The sequence below is a fragment of the Manduca sexta genome, chromosome 28, assembly GCF_014839805.1.
Source record: "Manduca sexta isolate Smith_Timp_Sample1 chromosome 28, JHU_Msex_v1.0, whole genome shotgun sequence".
NCBI lineage: Eukaryota > Metazoa > Arthropoda > Insecta > Lepidoptera > Sphingidae > Manduca > Manduca sexta.
This window is the reverse complement of record NC_051142.1, coordinates 8,380,573-8,398,997: the sequence shown is the minus strand read 5'-3', so window position 1 is coordinate 8,398,997 and position 18,425 is coordinate 8,380,573. Positions and strand designations below refer to the sequence as shown.

Below are 18,425 nucleotides of genomic sequence, written 5' to 3'. Positions count from 1 at the left end.
GTATGAAGAGACTTACAATCCGCCGCCCGTGCCGTTCGTGAGAACTCTGGCTAGTCACAGGAGCGGGCGCGCGAGCCGCTGCAGCGCGCCTACCACGCCTGTGCGGGGCCTGTCAACAATCAATTATAAATATCACCAATCGTAATCTGTTGCCGACCTGCGAAATGTTATTTATTCGGACACGCAACAAGAGAACAATTTATAACTCGAACAACATAATATTATTTTGTATAAAAAAATATAAAATATTGTTTGGCTCATCACAAAGATTGGGAAATCAGCTCTTGCTCGCGGCTATGCCAGCTTAACTGACAATTTCCGACATAAAACGGTATTAAAATACTCAGGGATCATGAAGCTTTATATTAATAAAGGACTTTTGAGAATCAGAACAGTAATTTTGGAGATTTGGTACCACATTCAAAGAGACGAACAAAACTTCAGCTTTACGACCTGAGACTTACGGGTATAATATACTTATAAGTATAGATTTTTAATTTGCCTAAAAAATCGTAGTGTCAAACTAGTTATTTGTTCAGAACAAATTTTAAAACATGGTTCAAAAATACCCGTCAATGTGCATAAACCAATACCGGCAGTAGAGCTTGTATCGCTAACTATCTCGTGAGCGCGCATAAAAGGCCTCACGTTGAATTGTCAGGACAAGTCTCTCGAACCAGCTTTTGTTGTTAGTTGCTTGCTATATCTGAACATGCGGCGCATTGTGTGCCGTACAAGTTGTTCGCTGCTTCTCAGAATCTATTATAAACATATTTTGCAACAATTTGCACAATCCAGGCACTGAGGAGGTCGCTACTTGTGTTAACGCTTTATCAAACTATTCCAAATGTTTTGCATTGTGTTGCGTTCTATTAACTCATGACGTAGTTAATGTTGTTACCTGGGCCTTTCTTTCTGTGCCTATTATTTATATATTATTATTAGATGATCAGATGTTGGATAAATGTGCTTGGGAAGAAACGACATAAAGCTATGAACAGGATATCTATAGTAGATTAAACCAATTTGGGGGGTTCGAAATAATATGAGAGAGTTAAAACCAACACTCGAGAACATAACAAAAGACCTCTACATTGGGTCAATAACAGTTAGACCATAACCAAACTGGAGTGAATGATAGCAGGAAAATGACGTCAACGGCCAAAGATAAATAACTAACAAGCCCTCATATCGACGATTGATTACTCTCTTACAAAGATGAGATTAGATGATTAAACGTCTCGCTTTGTTTAAAAAATTACAGTCCAGTCATCGCAAACTGCTTAGTCAAATTACTAAAAAAACACAAATATAGCATCTAATATTTTTATAAAAATCTTACCAAATTGAAAACAATATTAGCTTCGCTTTGCACTTTATAAAGTCAATGTTTGAAGGACCCGATAGAATAACAGCGTATGATGGAGGTGTATTGACCTCTACGACTATGATTCGCTGCCCCAGACCCTCTAGGGGCGATACAAATGTCCATCTATAAATAACACAACGGCATTATTACATGAAGCTCATGACATTTTCGCAATGTACCTATCAATTCGTAACGACTTTTTAGGATTAACTAAATTCATTTGCGAAAATAAATTTTCTTTAAAATGTGAATACATATATACTAATATGAAGTTGAATTTGGGTGTAGGTGATAATCTCTGGCTTACTGATGCGATTCCTGCTACATCGACAATTTCATACCGAAATGGACTCGGTCAGAGGCGCAATTTAAAGTTAGTATGTGCTTATATTATTATATTATTATAATTCTAACGAATAACGTTTTCTATAGAGGCTGAGTTCTAGGATTCAAAAGATTTTAACTCTAAAGTAAATGTGTAGTTTTACAGTTTGGTGCATACCCATTCATAATGTACCATTTTTCTATATAAAATAACTACAATTGTAATCCACCACAGATATTATAATATACTAAACAAATGACTACGCCGTCCGCATATGTAGATCCACAACATTTTAACTGGAATTATAATAAATGGTACCGAAATGTAACCACAGGCTCTCATGGTTTTAAAAGAAATTAGTTTCCATTAAAACACTTTCAAAATATTATGTTTTGTGGTATTTCCATATTAATCCAACTTCCAACTAAGACAGTTGTTGATAAAATTTACCAACTACGTAATAAAAACAGCTATAAACATAGCTACAAAATAAACTCGGAATCCGTACAAATATTTTGACGAGAAAGAATTGATTGAATTGACAATGGTTTAGGCAGATTCGCGGCACGTGCCCGCGTCAGCACGTGGCTAACAAGGCTCCTGCCGCGTAACGAGTTGCTCGGCTGACTCGGCTTACCAACTTCACATTTAACCCTCGTGGACCGTTCGTTGTAGATTTCTGTTATTTGAGCTATGTGTTGTTCGATTTTGTCGTTTCGTAATATATACATAACGATAGCCCTCAATGTCGAAACCAGGTCATAACATTATATAATATATTTAATTTAATAAATAAATACACGGGTTGCCTTATTTTGTGAGCGTCTAAAATTACTAAATAGTTTCGAATCACACATATGTTTCTGAGCGAAACTCCCACAATTTTACTGCTACTTTTACCAAGATTAGTTCTTATCAAACTCTAATAATTATTTTATAGGGGAATTATTTTAGACCCCTAACGAATCATTATACGGCCGTCTAACTTCGTTGGCTGTAATCAATACTGTAAATATATATGACCTACTTAACAGCACATACTTTAGAATCCCCAGGTAGGACAAACGAAATATTTAAACAAACATTGAATAGCTCTTTATAAAATTCAAAATTAATATCTACATCAACGTTTGTCCCACAGGGCATGAGGTTTGAACATATGGGCTTTACATAATGATTTCTTATGTTTACGCGAATGTTAGACATTGAAATAAAAATAAAAACTATTTAACGGATTTTATCACGGTTTTTTATATTATTATTTTCTCCCGACGTTTCGAAGACTTTGCAGCCTTCATGGTCACGGGGGGGACTGAAGTGTTGTTCATCCGTAAAGTCAAAGTTACTGCGGCCGCTGAGCTGCAACATGTCAAGCAAGTACTGCGAGACAACAAGCTCCAAATTCCACGCCGCCGTCACAGAAACCGAGTGAAACCAGCCACAGTTGAACGTGTCCCGGTTGTACTACCATATGTGAAAGGAGTCACCGACAAGATTGGCTACATCCTGAAGCGTGCTTCAATAAAAACCTATTTCAAGCCGCCTAAGAAGATTAGTCAATTTTTACCACCTGTCAAGTGCCATATACCTCTGCAAGAACCGGGTGTATACAAGATAGACTGTGACTGTGGCCTCTCTTATATAGGACAAACAAAAAGAAATATAGGGACCCGCGTAAACGAACTTATAGCTGACGTGAAACACTGACGCTCTACGAAGTCTGCAGTCGCTGAACATTCTGAAGGCGGCTCCAATCATTATTTGCGATTAGACAAGCCACAAATCCTTGCCAAAGAACACCGATTCCTGCCTAGGATGATTCGCGAGGCTATTGAAATTAAAAAACACCCAAATTTCAATAGGGAAGATGGTTGGAAGTTTGCACAAGCCTGGGATCCTGTTCTACATTTAATTAAATCAGATCCCAAAAGACCGGCTGCCAGATCTCAAGACACTGTGAACTCATTCTGCGTAGATCGGACCGTCAACAGCTAAAATTTAAAAAAGTTGTATATTTGAAAAATGTAGGAAGATATTGTAACTTTGACTTTACGGATGAACAACACCTCAGTCCCCCCCGTGACCATGAAGGTTGCAAAGTCTTCGAAACGTCGGGAGAAAATAATAATATAAAAAACCGCGATAAAATCCGTTAAATAGTTTTTAGTTTTATGTCAATGTGGGCTTTACGTTGTTAGTCAGGGTTTTTAACTAATGATTATTTGACGCTTAAACGTGTCCGTAGAGACATAATATAGGAATTAAAGAGAACCACGCCAATAATATTTACGATATTATTCTACACTTTAACTAAAAATCGAAATCAATACGGTCGTTTTAAATATTATTTTAGGAATTATCCTTAAATGCCTTAAATATACGTAGTACTGAAATTAATAAGATGTTAATAATATATATATATATATATATATATATATGGCCAAAACTATATCAACTACATAATAAACCATATTGTGTTCAATAAACACGCCCAGCACTTGACGTGTTTCACAGTTCACACAATTCCACAAACCTTCACTTGATTATGTTTATTATGTAATGTTAACAGATATCTTATTATAAATCTTATGACTACGTTCCAGATACGATTATTAGATATAGCAATTGCTGGCAACATGTCCTCAAAGCTAAATCAGATTGCAAACGAACGGAAACTTTGAACTTTATTGTGAAGTAAATTGTACAAGCTCCACTCAAGGGATTTATTAAATAGAGCTGCGGGTATTAGAGTTAGGCATACATCAATTCGGCTTGTTAAATTCAGCAGGCACGCGATTTATGGTCCGTCTATAACAAATTCACCGCTACCGATAATAATTATTACTTAATCAACTTGAATCGCTATGTTCGCTTTTTGATCTAGTAGCAGCTCAATGTTACGGAGTAAAGTTTCGACAAGTATAAAAAATGTCAATAGTAATTTGTCAAACCCGCCTGAGTTATGCTGTAAAGTTTTCTAATGATATGCGCATAGGCTCTCCACTTATTATATCACGGGGTGGTGATAGGTTTAGTCAAAAGCGAACTCACTGATAGGATATTTGCCTATGTTTGATTTCTAGCATTATTTTAGCAAATAGAAAAAGAAACCCTATTGTGAAAACAGCATTAAAATTGGTTAAGAAATTAGGCAGTAATTCACATTTCAATTATCGATCCGTGTAGAACCAGACGCGTAGTGGGGATAGCGCTCGATCTCTTTCTTTCGCACGCATAATAATTCCTGGTGACGTCACGTGCAAGGATTTAGAATAAATCAATTTCGATATTTTGTTGATTTTCTTTATCAGATTTCAGTTATATTTCGTAAATATGGCAAAAATAAAAAAAAAACAGATAAGCTGTACAATTTAAAACTTACAAACTTGTAGGTAAGTTTCTAATTATATACTTGTAAGTTCAAATTTGACAAACTTTATTTTGGCGTTCAATTCCATGACACGGTTATTGCACCAACCTCAAATAATAAGTTTGTAATAGTAAATTAGCTTTTTTTTTTAAAAATACATATGAGTAAATACGGTTTTACATTTTTCTATTCACACGTGCTGTAAAACACTCTAGGTCAACGAATAGTACCTTACAAGTTTTGATTACTTTATATGCGATATAGGTAAACGGTCATATCTTTTGATTGCGTGACTTACAATTTTGATTTATTCACAGCTAAAAGAGACCGTAGTTCCTAATATTCGATATAAATTTTCAACTTATTGGCTCTACGCGTTCCCGAGAAAAAAGGTCTTGACAGCCAGACAGCCAGACAAAATGTGATCATACCTTATTACTGTTCAACCTAACTCTATCATAATAAAACTTATATGTTGTAGATCAATACATCTTGATACAATACATCAAGCATACCAGAATAAAACGACTTAATATAATTGTATAGTTATAACTAATATATTATAACTGTGTTATAATATATTAGTTTTCAAATATAACGACCGTCGCGTTTCACGTCTAAAACTTAATGACCGATAAGTAGACGGTCTTAATCGAAGTGCACCTCACTGCAAGCAGTTTCAGGATAAAGTTCTTAAAGACAAACAAGTCATTTTTGCGTCATCAGCTTAGGTACAATAACATGCTGATCTACATTATATGCAAACTGTCTAAGATTTATTTTTCAAAAAAGGATTGCAATAATTTTCACGTATTAATACTGGTCACTTCTTTTTACGTCCCCTATCAAAATTACCCTCGCGAAGATGATTTCTGACACCTTTTATAAGTCAAGGAAAAGTAATCGCTATTCAAAAAGAAAGTGTTTGAAAGGAAAATGCGATGGTCCATCAGAGCTGAAAGGAAGCTACCAGAAAACTACTGAGGCGAAACCAGCACCGCTATATAACTTTCAAAGGGAAGAAAACACTATCCGATTACTACTGGGCGACGTAAACAAACCATTAAAGTGTTTTGTTGGATAAAAAGTAACAAAACCAGATAAACAGATTTTAATGAATTCATGTTGACAAATTTCATTACATTCATCAACTTGGATACATTCAGAATCTACAATGCAATTTTCTTAAAATTCTTTCATCGTTGGAGCCTTATAAAATATTTAAAAAAATCAATAACATACAAAATAAATAATATACCTCTATTTAATAAAACTAAACTTAGATTTTATATTAAAATTATAGGCAATGCAAAGAAAAATTTAATTCATACGCCCGCCTTAGAATTGGTAAAATTTTGCGATGCAGCGTGCCAGTGTGCATAAATGCATTTATCGACTTCTAGATAAAAAAAGCTACATCCGTATATGCAATAAAGTTGTCTTCATTTATATATAAATCCTTGTTAAAGAGGGAAGCGGAAGCGATTACTACCTGCAAAAACCATTTTCGATAAAAGGTAACGTTTAATAGCAAAATATTTCCAAAGCATCCGTACCTTACGGATCTCTTTAATCGGTCCGACACTCAAGAAGGTTTTTGAGCTTATATAATAAATCTTTTCATTCGCCTACTACCCTTAAAATAAAATGGGTTTATTAATCCTTGAATAGGTAACTGTTTAGTAAGAAAAAATGTATCTTTACAAGACCACTCATTGAGTTTGATTTATGACTTACCTACGAAACATTTGCTACAGAATATCAATACGTCTAGTAGTAACAAGGTTCGTAAGTCACAGTCCTGACATTGAAAATTTATGATAACATGTAAAAAGAAGACTGATGCATTCAATTCTATGTTTACTTCTAATAAACACACAAAGATTTTAAAAAACTTTTGCCTTTTTAATATTAATAAGACTAAGTTCCAGGTTCCAGACAAAATTTCAATATCTAGTTCTACACTCGTTGACACAAAGAATGTTAATTCTAAAATTATTTAACTTACCTAATTCGATATTAATGGTATTTGGGTAAGTTACATTAACCTATGAATATTTTAACAAAATCATTCTACCCATTTAACTTCCAATTTTAGTACGACCTTTCTCATGCGTCAAAGATATCACGGAGTTGGTTCTTAATTTAGTTTAAGTAACCCTCCAAGTCTATTCCTAGCCGAAAATACATCTAAAATTAATTGAATAATAAATAAACAAAACAAACACGGAGGTAAATGACTTGTGTAAGTACTACGAACGTTGTGGACTTTGTGGTAACTTACGAACATATACAATACAATATTAATATTTTCAAAATGCATTGAAACAAAACTATATGAAATTTCTGAGTTGTTATTCTATTAGACTTCAACTTAACACACAAGCATTTGTGTACAGAAATAAACATTGTTTCAAAGAGTTACAAATTATCATTAAAACAGACACAATCTTGAGATACGAATAAAGCACCCAAAATAATGTTCATCAATATTAATAGTTAAACTTTACGTAGGTAATTATTTACTATTATTAATAATTTACATTACAATATTGTTTTATTCTAATTAAATATTGGTGACGTCAGATTTCTGCGAAGCTTGTAGTATTCTCCCACACAACATCACGCATTTTATCCCCGAAGGGGTATGCAGAGGCGCAACCATGGCACCCACTTTTCGCCAAGTGTGTTCCGTCCCGTGATGTGATAGGGGGCGAGCCTATCGCCATATCGGGCACAAATTCCAGATTCCGGGCTGATACTGAGCAGAAAAATCCAAATATCACTTTGCCCGACCCGGGATTCGAACCCAGGACCCCAGAGCGCTGCCGTACCGCGCATGCAGTACAACTACGCCACCGAGGCAGTATTCTCCCGGGATATCCTAAATCTGGATTGCTTTCAAATCTGTCTCGAAGCGGCGCCGCCTTGCAGCCAGTGTCCTTTGGGTCTAGGAAGCGTCCTAATATAAATGTTACCATGTGATTTTCGCGCATCTCTCTATCTTAGCATTACAGCATATTGTGGCAAGTCAAGTCTTAGCGATTGGAACAAAAAGTCATGATTATTAAATTGTTTTTTTCCATCCAATATATTTTAATGGAGTTAAGTACCTAAATTACGCTACGTACACCGCAATCTAAAAGAGTGACCACAAAATAACAATGGATTTTGATGCATGTAATCGACCAGTGAGAAACAACATTTTTCGGTCATTACTATTATGGTAAAAGATCTATTCAGTCCACCATTCAATTCAATCCCAGTTTCCACGTAATCATGTATCTGACGTCACACAAATACGAATACCTAATGGTTTGTAATGTATAATGCAAATCTGTTTACGAATTGTTCCACGACAATAGATAATGCTCTGCAGATTATATAGTTGTGAGGGGGCGATGACCGTACACTGACATCAGACTGACATTCGCAACCCACGTTGTATAATATAGATATTATAATTTATAATGTAGCAGGAACATCCAGATTCCAAAAACAGTTAATTCAAACATGAATCTTACGTAACGTTCACATTTGATACCAGCTGTATACTGTGTCCAATGAGATTTAAGCCCTCAACCAACAATTATGGTGATAAGATCTTAACGTTTTGTCTTATTTTGCAAACCGTTCAAATCAATTGTCGAAATGAAACCACGTAACTCGTCTAGACTTCTGCTAACAATGTACCAAAATTCATGCATGAATAACGAATATTTTCACCAAAATTCCGATTTTTGCTATTCTGACCTTTTTATTATATTGTAGTTTAGTGGGTTTATGCGGTGTGCTTAAGTGTATTATCTAAATGAAAGTGTCATATTGCCACTAAGACGCTATCTTCATATAGTAATAGTGGCATTCAGGCGTATAAAATTTAAATTACTTTTTATGAATATTTATTTATTTTGTTAAAAACTTAAGCGTTTTATTTTACATCTTGGATTCGACTAACATATTGTAAAATGTTCTTTTCAGCAATATAAGTAAGTGGTTTCATGTAGTAACGCCATATCAAAATGACCCCGTATAATATGCAGTTTTTAACCCCAGACAAGTATGCAGCTACGCAACTACTGCACCCTAATATAATTATAAAACTGAATTTACTTCAAGTTTTATTTAGTTAATTACATATTTGCATATTTTTATGCCCATTTACATTCCCTACGAAGCAGTGTACATAAATCGATATCCCACCATCAGAATAATATTAGTTTCCACGATGTCATTGTGAATTTGACAAATCGCTTACGCAATGATTCGCCGGTGTTCGCATTGAGCACACAGATTCAGATACGATAAAAGGAGCCTTTGAAACACAATAATTCCGGGCAGTGAGTCTTCATAAGTTTTTTTACTGCTGTCGTTCCGATTCTAATAACCAGTCAGCCGGTATAAAGATTTATTACGCGCCCACCACATTTCCAATAACTGACCTCAAACTATTCTCACGAAACCAATACCCATAACTTACAAACGATCAGCCCAATTCCTAAAACCAATGGAAAATCCCGAGCTTTTTATTATTATCGGAGTAGGGGTCAGAGCAGCTTTGTGGAACAACACAAAGATAATTAATCTGTCAACAAACACCGCTGAATTGAAACTTGTATCGGCGCGGTACACGCCGTAGTCGCACCACTCTATGTTTGCCACTCGCTAGTCGCACATTCGCTTTGTTTCTCGTCTATTCCAACTTTTATTTGTTATTTGATTCACTAATCTTTGACCTTATTCATTGTTTTATGTTTTGTTTGCAAAAGTTTAGTTCTCGATTTTTCCAATAATTGCAATGTTAGAAGGACTCCGCAACTTCGTTATTACTAGTATTTAATTAAAGTAAAACTGCAGGTTTCTAATTAAATATTATCAATTCACTAATCGAGTATCAATTTTATTTATGTTAATTACGAAGGTAATTAATTAGTAAATGTGCCCTTCAAACGACAAATTATGCAATATATTGCAGTAGACCATAGACATTAACTATGGATAATGTTTATATTTATCCTCAACCACATCCACTCTCATGAAACGTGATAATACATATTTATACGTTTCCGAACAATTGATAATACCCTTACTAGCAAAATTACATAAACGGATATTGATGTATTGATCTTGACTGATTCCTGATATTGAACCTAACAACGCAGCAAATAAAAAACAAATTTACGCCTATATTCGTATAGCTACTTGCAGATTTGTAGCACATTCATTCCGGCTTACCAAAGAATCCTGTTCTTATGACACTCTTTCAAACCTATCCTGTATAAATTGTTTATTTAACCGACTCAAAGTTCTTCCTCTTCTTTTAGAGCCTCTTCAAATAGTGCAGATTGGCAATCAGCTCAGCATATCTTCTTTTGTCCTTTGTTAGGCGAAATATTTCTACAGCGTTTGAAATTCTCGTCCAGTCGTAGACATTCCGTAAGTACGATTTTTAAGGTTCCGTATCTCAAGAGGAATTCCTATAGGATCACTTTTTATTCATTTGTTTGTGAAGAACCTTTTTATAGAAACGCGTAGAACTATCACGTTATAATTTATATCAAATATACTCGGGCTTATAGTCTCTTTTAGCTTTTAAAAAATAAACAAAATTTTGAATCAACGCAATCAAAAGATATTACCTTTTATGTCATATATTTTGCTATTTGATTAGGGAATTAAAAGCCATACGGTACTTTCTAAAATAATATTGATAGATAAACAATAATAGCACACATTTTGTAATGTTCAGTTTAATCTATTCTTGGTAGGATAAATTTCATTTGAATACGTGCTCATACATATGCATGCCTTCGGATAAGAGATCTTTCGTCAACACTGACGCGGATCGATGGGGTTGCTTTTTCTTTCTTCTTGTAACTGCGCTGCTTTATACCAAATGGAAATGAACGAATATTAACTAGTTTTAAAATGCTGTAACATTTAGATTCATGTCTAATGATTCCTAAATTAGTGGGCAGCCGGAGGTCGTGGCAAGCGGCGCTATCCTTCCGCCAATCGGGATTGTGAGCAGAACAATCACACCGGTAAGCAGAGTAGACGTAGGAGGCACCGTGTTTATGACTGACCGGTCTTCGCTCATCTACTCCAATGAGGCGACCCAGAGACGGATGACAACACGAATACTTGGCCTCCCGCTGTCCTTGACGTTAAGAACGTCTTCTGGCATTGCCTGAGTTTCGCTGCTGTAACCTCTTACTGAATGCGACGGGAGGTAAGGTGGCATCGCGCAGAGGCGGCGCCGTGCAGCTAACTTAGTGCAACAGGATATTTCGAGATCGTCCCGTAAGCGCCGAAGAAATCCACCGCAGGTTATGGTCGTTATGCCACTGGTAGTGTATATAGTTTCAGGGGCTGGACATAATGTTCGCTTAGACGATGCTACCCGAGTGTATACGAACAAAAATGCTGTAGATTCCATCAATGAAATTTGACGGTTCATTTCATTATCTTCAATTAGTTTTAATACACCACTTGTCCACTTGCATTGCGTAAAATATAAATGAACGTGTTTGGTGTGAAATAAAACTTAACTCGTATAAAGGCTGGTGCTTCGAGTCTTTATTACATCATTGATTCGAGAGCCAAGTAATGTTTGGATATCAAGAAAAATACTACAACAATGTGTAAAGGCAGCTGCCATTGGCAAAATGCCAGACGTCTCAGCCTACTGTTACACTCCCGGCTATTCCTGTCAACGGTCACCCTCCCAACTGATCACTCAATATGTATCTACGGATAACTCCGAATCTTGTACGTTCAGTGTCACACGTTGCCTACATTCGTCACGTCAAAATACAATGACATGAGCACGCTCGTTTCCTAGAGGTCTGGTAGCGTCTAAACAATAAAAAATAAAAAAATGTGGTAAAATAAATATAAACTATGCTTGTAGCGAAAACCTATTGAAAATCCATTACAACAACTAAGTACTACAAAACCTTATTGTTCAATGCGCGACACCATACCCGTCCTCGGTCCTAACATTATTTATATACTGTAACATCTCAGGCGCTATTCCTCGCCCTAAAAAACCGGCTTGCATTATCTTAGCTTAACATTTTTTACAACATAGACGAGGTCGCGTTTAAAAAAGATAAGTATAGGCGCAACTCTAGAACTTAAATTTTTTATGATGTTTATTCTGTACCAAGCTTATTATCTTAAGGAGATCTCGAAAACCTTCCCCTAAACTCCGTAGTCGTGATTTATCGACATTACAAAATTAACCTGTCTTCAAAGTTGATTAAACGTGCTTCGGCTTTTAACGAATGGAGCGTAAAATTATGATGGATGACATTCATCTTATTTTATTACCTAACGTTGACAGCACTCTTAAAAAAGACACCTTTAAAAATAATACTTGCGAATTTATTCCGACTGAGATCTATTTTTACGTACCATCAAGTCATCCATTCTAAATAAGGTAATCGAGAGGGCAGTACGTCTAAGGCGGCCATTTTTTTATTACTGATTTGGAATATAAGTGAAACAAACTTTCTTTTTATCCAAGGTTCATACATCTATCACACAGTAGAAATGCATGTTCCTAATAATTTCATATGCATTTTCTTGTTTGATAAACATCAGTAAGAACGATTAGATAATCTAGTTAACTACGTAATAGAGCAGAACCGCCTTTTATGACTTACTGCCCTCTTGATTACTACAGCAGCATTATTCTCTTACAAAATATTGAAATAAATTACAGTTGTAACAAGTTTATATACCATACTTTATACTAATATACTTAGTACGCTATTATTAAAAATATAAAACATTTTAGACTTAATAAAAAGGCGTAAATTCCTAAGCATCCCTCTTACCTATAGATAATATTCATAAAATAATGTCAATCACATTAAAAAGAGTGGCCGAGCGTAATTTTTGATTCTCGTAAAACAGTTTTTAAACAGCGCTCAATATTATGTCAAGAAAAACAAGACAATTCCATTCCTCCGACTTAAATAAAGCAAATAAAATCGTAATGGACTGATTTCATACCGTACTAATTGTTAAGTCTTAATTGTCATATTTCCTTTACAAATATGTGAACACATAATGCTAAGCTCACAAACACATTTTAGCGATTTATCATTTGGTATCGCGTCCGGCTTTATCAAGTCCTAGGAGACTACAGTTTACCTCTTCTTTCGAGTAACTATTGACGAAAAACACTGATCTAGTGGCGACTTTGATCGATTACTCAAGTCTTAACAGAATTATGTAACATTGACGAAAAAACTTATCCACTTGGTAAACTGTTACTTTATGCTAAAACCTCATTCGGTTTCAACAATCTTTTACATGAAAGGAATATTTATCAATCACTGAACTTGTGATCAAACGCTTATAAAACTCTGGTGGATGAAAGTTCTGAGGATCACTCGTGCCAAAAATATTATATATTTAAAATCCCGGTATCACTCAAATAAAATAAGTCTACACTGTTCTAAATTATGTCTTTTTCCTGTTACATACAGTAATTGTAAGTATCTATTATTATCATTCTGAACGTATTTAAAATGAATCCAAAACATTGTATTATTATGATTTATATGTTCAATCTCGACAAAAATACTTGCAAACTTTGATAGAACGTTCACAACAATCTCCTGCAAAGTTACAAAGCCATTTTTATAACTTCTCTTTCGCTTAGTTCCTTGTTAGACGTAGAAACGACAAGATCGATTTCTAAAAAAAGACGTCTTCAACGTATCTGCACGTATATGGTGGTTGAGTCTACTTTTATCCCGAAATAGAAGTTGTTTCCCGAGGGATTACGTCAAATTGGAGCGTAGGCGAGTCGCAAGTTGACCGATATAATGCCGTATAATAACTTAAAAATACGGAGAATGTTATTGGAATAGATTTATTTAGCAACTGAACTGAGGCGGTGATCTCTACATAAGTAAAAGTCTACTGATGCAATTCACCCGAAATTAACTCACAATTTTGGCATAATCGCAAAGGTTGAATTTTACGATCGTTAATGTATTTCGATATTCATTTATTTCGCTCCTGTGCACATTAATATAAACATTTAATGCCTATATTCGAAACTATATTGGCGCGTGTCCAGGTGTCGACCTTTCCTCTGCACAAACGTTTTAAATTTAACAAAACAACGACACCGCTGTATTCTGCCCCAAATGGAGAAACGTCCGACGAAATAACGACTATTGGACATTGATAAATCTATGCCAGCGTTAACTGATTCGTTTTTTGTTTTTTTGTTTTTTACAAACGTATATACCGCTTGATATTGTACTTATTGCATAAGAACATATTTACTTCTACTGTATTTTTATACAAATACACATATTGTTTCTTCTGTTATATCTATAGGTTATACATACATTATATTTACTACTGCATAATGAAATTACTTTCTAAGACAAAACTAGGAAAAAGGCACAAAAATCATCACGACACCGCATCGGGCTTTTATATATATAAAAGTCCGTATAGAATTACCCAAATATATTTATAAAAATCTTAGGGGGAGAGGCGGTGGCGGAATTAAACAATGATAAAGCTACGTTATATACGTTATAGAGATTTTTATAAATATATTTGGGTAATTCTAATAAAGTAATGAAATATAAATAACTATACATAAACCACAAATTATCGGCTTAAAGGTAATAATGTAGATAAGTGTTAAAAATACTGTTCTTGGAAATCCGGTCGAACGGTCTATTCCAGTCGAAATCGCAAAGAAAAATAACAGTTTGGCGAACCTAATTCATCTTTGTTGAAATTCAAGCTGCTATCGCTGTGCTTGGCCAGTTGTTTATGTCTTAGGAATTGACTTTGATTAGACTTCGACGCCACTTCTTTCTTTTTAAGTGGTTTGACCTGTGATAAAGTTTAACGTTATACTTGATTCGTTACCGTGTGTATGGAAATTTCCAAAACAAACAATTAGAAGATAAGGTTTGTGTTAATAATTATACTTTTCACTACTGTCATATTACGTTAAACTTAATATCTGTATTCATCATTTGTAAATTCATAATATACGACACGGCGAGAACCCGTGTTATGAAACTATAAGAAACTATCATACTTGTTATTGCGCCGCGCCGTATGTGTCGGCTATCTTCAGTGCTTATAGAACTGTAAATCTTATAACAGGAATTTCCACTACAGCTGTTTTAATCGTTGAATAGTATTTATTCGAGTTTTTAATGGATTTCTTTATATTTTCGCGGCCCTTAATGAAACTTCCTAAACGTATCCGCATATACCATCCTAAATCATACTATATTCAACTTTGGAATATTATGTCCATCTGAGTCCTATTTCCCTATGCGACGTGTTATTTTAACAGTTCATAACACGTAACGCATATCCCCACGTTTATAACAATAGAATTTGGCATACAGAATACCATTTCACGCAAATTTTTACGAAGATAACGTACTACTGCAATGTTTTGACTCTACAGTGACATAGAGAACAAGGCCCTTGAAGAATGTTATATACAAGACCGAAGACCGCTCGGTTCTTAGTATGTCCCATAATTATTGTTTATTTTAGTGTTATAATGCAAGCTCATACTATGATTTATTGTTAATTCTTTTATTATAAATTTTTATTCTTTTATTATAAATTTTTATAATATGTAGTGCTATGTTGCAATTTAATCAAAGTTTTAACTTTATATGGAACATGGAACGATTTTATGGAGATTTAAAATTAAGTGGGGCATCAATGGTTCCCTTGCCTTACACAATATTTGGGAAACATACATGGTCTGTTTACCTAACAATTTCCGTACCTATTAAAACATACACTATGAGTATCTGGAATCGATTTAGGTAAAGATCTTGACGATAAATTAATCACGCAGGTGTCTAAAAGTGTTGTACAGAATTAAACAAAGCACTCGGTTTTAATATAATTTTGTTAGATAGTATATTATATTGAATTATAATGTACACGCGCATCATATAAGCACTTACCTTTTAAAAAAAACGCAATTAATTCTGCACGCACGTCATTTCACTATGAATATATTTCATATTGTCCGCCAGGGAAATTAATTCTGTCCCATATTTATTCAATGAATGCGTCGCAAATGTAAAAATAGCATCCATTTCAAAAAGGGAATTTCACGCCACCCGTCATGCAGTGTTTGGCAACGTACAAATACAAGCAACCTGCGAAAGTTCCATCAACAGTAACTGAATAATTTGTAACGCAACTACGTTACATATTATAATAACGATCACGCGAAAATAAACCACGACATGAACCCTAACGTTTACGCTGGCTGGTGCGGTGTCTACAAAATTACGAAAAAAACTTTTGTTAACATTTCATTTTGCATAATGATTTCTTATGTTTACGCGAATGTTAGACATTGAAATAAAAACTATCACCTCAAGACACTGTGAGCTCATTCTGCGTAGATCGGACCGTCAACAGAATTTTTTTTTAAAAAGTTGTATATTTGAAAAATGTAGGTAGATATTGTAACTTTGACTTTATGGATGAACAACACCTCAGTCCCCCCCGTGACCATGAAGGCTGCAAAGTCTTCGAAACGTCGGGAGAAAATAATAATATAAAAAACCGCGATAAAATCCGTTTAAATAGTTTTTATTTCAATATTTCAATTTCATTTTGCGCTGAACACAAATTAAATACACGATAGGTTTCCTTTTGCCTCTCGGTTTCGTTATTAAAACGTCGAATAACAAATAAATCCTATGTGCTTACTAACCTTTGACTTTAATATAACTCGGTTTAGTATACAAAGAGATAGACTATAAAAGCTTCAAAGTGAGATGCGGTTGGCAGTGTCCGCTCGCTCTACAAATATAGCGGTTTGTTGTTCGTTTACCTTTCGGTGAGTCGTCGCGCACGACATAAATCCCAGTAGACCAAATGATACAAGTGCAACCAACTTTAGAATATTAAATTGCAAAAACTAAAAGTACAATGCGACGTGGTTACTATTTTACTAACATTATAAAACAAATTTTGTTCCGTTACTACTTAGCGTTAATCAAAATGAGCCTTCGTTACTTACGAAAAAAGTATACATAGTTTACGTATTACAAGTAATCAAAACAAAATTAAATATTTAACCCCAAGGGGAATGCAGCTTTATATTAATGAATCCATGCGAGAGTCTGATCAGTAGTTCCGAAGCTTACCCCTGCGAATAAACCCAAGTCTCATTAATATATATGTAGCATCTTCTCAAAGGATGCAGTGTCCCTGGAGGGATTACATCACGCTCAGTCGCCATTGTTATCTATCTAACAAGGCCGTGACGTAATATTTCGCTACGCTATCCCTACACAGATGCATGTAGTGCAAAACACAAAACATCGAGATGGTAGGTAGAACTCAATCACGTGACGTGTGCACCGCGCCGTGCCTATCGGAGAAAACACACATCGATCTCGGCGATTGCTTTGTGCCGCAGGAAATTAGTTTCTAACTTGTGAACGAATTCCCTCTACCTAGTACCGTCTAACCTCTCTAAACATTACCCGTTGGATTAGTTCCTCGGCGGTCACTCGTAATATACGATACAGATTGTTTGTGAAACAAACGGTTAGAACAATGAGGTTTATTGAATATATTGACAACTAATACAGAATTAAGGAACATAGTACGATTAAAAACTATTGTCATTCTTCATATTATTTATCAGGTGGTATTTTTTAATCGCCCACTAAGTACCCACGTATTTTTGTAGTTATTATATGAGACATTTTTATTGTTTCTTAAGACACGACTTCTAGACCTCATTGAAATATTTCTCATAAATGGATTACTATTATTATTGTATACCTACTACATTAAGGACAAATATAGATTTAAATCTTATCGATACACATAATTCTGATCTTAAGTTATTATACAATTCTTTTGACGTATCTGCCAAATGAACTTTTATCCCACGAGCGGTTAACACCCAGACACGATGCTAATATTTGCAGACCTTACAAACATTTGCTTCGACGAAGGGATTGAACCGTTCACCACCGGCTCATCTAGCGGTGAAACATAAGACCACCTTGACAGGGCAGGCACTTAAGGATATAAACACCATAAATGTAATCTGTTATGAAATGTAAATACTGTGTATGAAAATCGGTAAGTCTATTTCAGTTTTTACATTGAAATTCTACGGAAATGTTAGGTATATCTAAAAAAAATAAATGCCCTTCGAAACATACTATATTAGACCTATGATAGTTAAAATACATGTACACAATAATTATAAATCAATTATTGAAAGGTTAAAATGCACATATCGACCTAAACTTCACGAAATAAACCAAATAAAACTTTTAACTACACTCTAATACGTTTTT

General features: G+C 34.8%; 2 protein-coding genes across 3 annotated transcripts in view; one reads left to right on the top strand and one right to left on the bottom strand.

The window, feature by feature from the left end:
* The window catches only part of LOC115448982 (pseudouridine-metabolizing bifunctional protein C1861.05), a 122,826-nt gene that overhangs the window by 31,295 nt on the left and 73,106 nt on the right, over nt 1-18,425 (top strand). The gene's annotated exons all lie outside the window — the stretch shown is intronic.
* The window catches only part of LOC115448991 (CD82 antigen-like), a 67,147-nt gene that overhangs the window by 3,923 nt on the left and 44,799 nt on the right, over nt 1-18,425 (bottom strand). For both annotated transcript variants that reach the window (XM_037444725.1, XM_037444726.1), the window contains one exon: nt 17-109. The gene's annotated coding sequence lies outside the window, so the exon portion shown is untranslated. The remainder of the gene's footprint in view (nt 1-16; nt 110-18,425) is intronic.